This window comes from Panthera pardus, unplaced genomic scaffold, assembly GCF_024362965.1.
Source record: "Panthera pardus isolate Hobbes unplaced genomic scaffold, ASM2436296v1 HiC_scaffold_24, whole genome shotgun sequence".
NCBI lineage: Eukaryota > Metazoa > Chordata > Mammalia > Carnivora > Felidae > Panthera > Panthera pardus.
Genome location: NW_026526810.1, coordinates 98045320 through 98049021, shown reverse-complemented (window position 1 = coordinate 98049021; position 3702 = coordinate 98045320). Strand labels below are relative to the sequence as shown.

The 3702-nt window shown below is 42.0% G+C and overlaps 1 pseudogene; it reads left to right on the top strand.

The window, feature by feature from the left end:
• Positions 1–220: 220 nt before the first annotated feature.
• LOC128773017 (ferritin light chain-like) lies at positions 221–1354 on the top strand (annotated as a pseudogene).
• Positions 1355–3702: the final 2348 nt, after the last annotated feature.

Here is a 3702-nt window from a genome sequence, read left to right as displayed (position 1 = left end):
TGTGCAGATTTTATAGTAACAATAGACTTCCAAAAATAACACAAGAAAAAACAAAGAAAGTGACACCCCACATTCTGAAGCCTCTCTGCCCCCAGAGTAAGGACTCTGATTATATCAATTAATGGGATTCTCATCTTGCCTATCTACTCCCTGTGGGCATTCTGAACAGGATCCCATCTTTATGTTCCTTTATAGAAAATAAAATACAGTTGACCCTTGAACAAGGTGGGGGCTAGAGGTATTGACCACATATAGTGGGAAACCCATATAACTTTGGACTCCCCCCAAACTTAACCACTAATAGCCTACTGTTGACCAGAGGCCTTACTGATAACAGTCAACTAACAAATATTTTGTATGTTATATGCCTTGTAAACTGTATTCTTACAATAAAGTATTTAGAGAAAAGAATATGTTATTTAAAAAAAGCATAGGGAAGAGAAAATATATTTACAGCATGATACTGAAAACAATCTGCCTATAGGCAGTGCACCCAGTGGTCCCTCAGATCTGTCTCTTGCTTCAACAGTATTTGGGCAGAACAGGCCCAGGGATGCCCCTCTTCCAGCCTCCCACCACCCTCCAACCTCTTTTCCAGTCACAATATTCAGAATTGTCTTCTCACCTACCCTCTGTCTGTGGGACCAGCCAACACTGTTTTCTGAGCTTAGCTTCTTATTGCTGATCAACCATGAGCCCCCAGATCCATCAGAATTATTCCACTCAGGTGGAGGCCACCATCAGCTACCTGGTCAACATGCATCTGCCGGCCTCCTACACCTCTCTCTCTGGGCTTCGGTTTCAAATTCCACCATGTGGCTCTGGAGAGTGTGGGCCACTTCTTCTGTGAGCTGGCTGAGGAGAAACACTAGGTCACCAAGCCTCTCTTCATGCAAAACCAGCACGGCAGCCATGTCCTGTCCCAGGAGGCAGAAGCCAGCCCAGGATAAGGGGGTAAAACCCCCAATGCCACGGAAACTGCCAAGGTCCTGGAGATGCGCCCGAGGCAGGCCCTTCTGGATATTTATGCCCTGGGCTCTGCGCTGGCAGGCTCCCATCCCTGTGACTCTGTGGAAAACCACTTCCTGGATGAGGAGGTGAGCTGCATCAAGAAGACAGGGACCATCTGGCTAAGGTCCGCAGGCTGGCCAGTCCTCAGGGGTGGAAGAGGATCTCTCAGAAAGGCTCACTCTTTCATGTGACTGGGAGCCTCCAGGACCCAGCAGCCCTTCAGGGGCCCCTCTGGCATCCTCCTGGCATCATGGTTTCTGTCTGATTATCTCAGCCACGATAGGGCTCTTTAAATACCCTAGAGCCCTCTCCTAAGCTGTGGACCAAATGGAAACAATAAAGCTTTCATAGTAAGGGAAAAAAAAAAAACCCTAGCAAATAAAAAAAAAGTATTTAAGTGGACCCATGCAGTTCAAACACATGTTGTTCAAGGGTTAACTGTAGCTTCTTGAAGAATGTGTACAACTTAGCAATGTGGTAATAAATTATTCAATTTTTAAATAAAGAACTGTGTTTCTAATTTTTTAAAAAGAGTAAAACCTGTGCTAATTACTAAGGTGACCACACATGTTTCTTTTTTTTTAATTTTTTTTAACGTTTATTTATTTTTGAGACAGAGAGAGACAGAATATGAACAGGGGAGGGGCAGAGAGAGAGGGAGACACAGAATCTGAAACAGGCTCCAGGCTCTGAGCGGTCAGCACAGAGACCGACGCGGGGCTCGAACTCACGGACCGTGAGATCATGACCTGAGCCGAAGTCGGACGCTTAACCGACCGAGCCACCCAGGCGCCCCATGACCACACATGTTTCAACCTGATACGTAGACAAAGCTTTGCACCTCTCAGGTCTGCACGACCTCTAATTCTTTAGGTAATCTTGGGTAAGTCATTCAGCCTTTATAAAATGTTTTCCTCTTCTGTAAAATAAAGGAGCTGGCTAAATGACTTTCAGAACATTTAGGTCATACCAATTCACCACTGTTCATCTTATAAGTTAAATGATTGGAGGCAAATCACCTAAGAGGAAACAGATGGTCTCTTGAATGCTGGATTTTCTCTTCTGTTTCATAACACAGGGTGCTTTGCTTTTTCGACTCCTACAAATTTCATTCAACATGAACCCAGTAAATATAAAATGTCATGTGCCTGGTCAATCTAAGGTTGTGAATCCATAAACAAAATTTCTCTTCCAGATACGTGTGTGTGTGTGATTGTGTGAAGAGAGAGAGAAAACTTACCTCATTTATTCCCTTATATTTAAGGTAGTTTCCAAGGTTTTCAAATGGCAGAGAAATTAATTTACCAAGATGTTTAAAGAATATGATATTTAGAGGGATTCCAATTGCAGCAAAGACAACACAGAACATCTGTCCACCAGCAGTTCTAGGAAATATTGTTCCATAACCTGATAAAAGAAAAAAGGATAAATGCGATCCCCCTCAAAATATGGTAACTTGGTATAATTTGCACATTTGACACTGGGCTTTGAGAACAAATCTTTAGTCGTTGGTACTCTAAGAGGCCTAGCACACACAGCACATATTAAAAAAAAAACAAAAAAACAAAAAAAACCCATGAGAATTCAGATTTCACTCTAAGAAAATAATCAAGAAATGTGAACGAAAACAAAAAAGATTTTTCACAGTGTCAGTGTTACAAATTAAAAAAAAAAATTGGAATCAGCATACCTGTTCAGCAATAAAGGAACCTGATCATGTACAATACGGTATATCAATGCAATGAAATATTGTGAGATCTTTAAGGATCATAATGAAATATATATGACTAGAAAGATACTGATGACATATTGCTCTGAGAAAGCCATCTAAAACTGACTATTGTCATTTATACATGAAGAACTTTCTGAGACAAAAGGTTGACAGTTCAGGTATGGGGAGCTGTGAGATTATGCTTAATTGCTTAAAAATTGTGGTTTTCTATGTATCCAAGTTTTGCATGTAGCACATTCTACTTTTGCAAGCAAACCAGAAAGTGAAGAGCATTTGCTTTATTTATCAACTAATTTTTAAAATGCATGCCACAGTTTATGAGCTCGGGCCTTCACCCAGATTCCTTTGAACCTTTTGGTATACTCTCATTCCCAGGTGCCATAAAGTATCAACCGCGAAGGCAGCGAGTCCTTCTCTCGAGAAGTAAGTGTCCCTAGCCCCTTGGAGATGCTGCACCTGGGAGGTCTGCCCACACCTCACCTTGGGAGGCACGAGTACCAACAGCTGACTGACAGAGGGTTATAAAAACACATCTTGTGGGGGCTCCCGGGTGGCTCAGTTGGTTAAGCATCAGGCTTCAGTTCAGATCATGATCTCATGGTTCATGAGTTCGAGCCCTGCATCAGGCTCTCTGCTGTCAGTGCAGATTCTGCTTCAGATCTTCTGTCCCCCTATCTCTGCCCCTCCCCTGCTTGCATACGTGCTCTCGCTCTCTCTGTCTCAAAAATAAATAAACATTTAAAAAACTTTGTGGTGTAATTTAGTCATAAATTATCTGTGGTGCAATCCCTGCTTCAGAGCTACTCTGTTGGATTAGACTAATGTTTGTGGTCATACCTCCCTTTGTTGATTTATTAATTTTAGGTATTTTGTAACTGAAAGGGATTCAACCCCTATAACCATCTTCTTCCATCTCTCCAAGTTTGATATTTATATTACCACTTCTCATTCTTCTATGT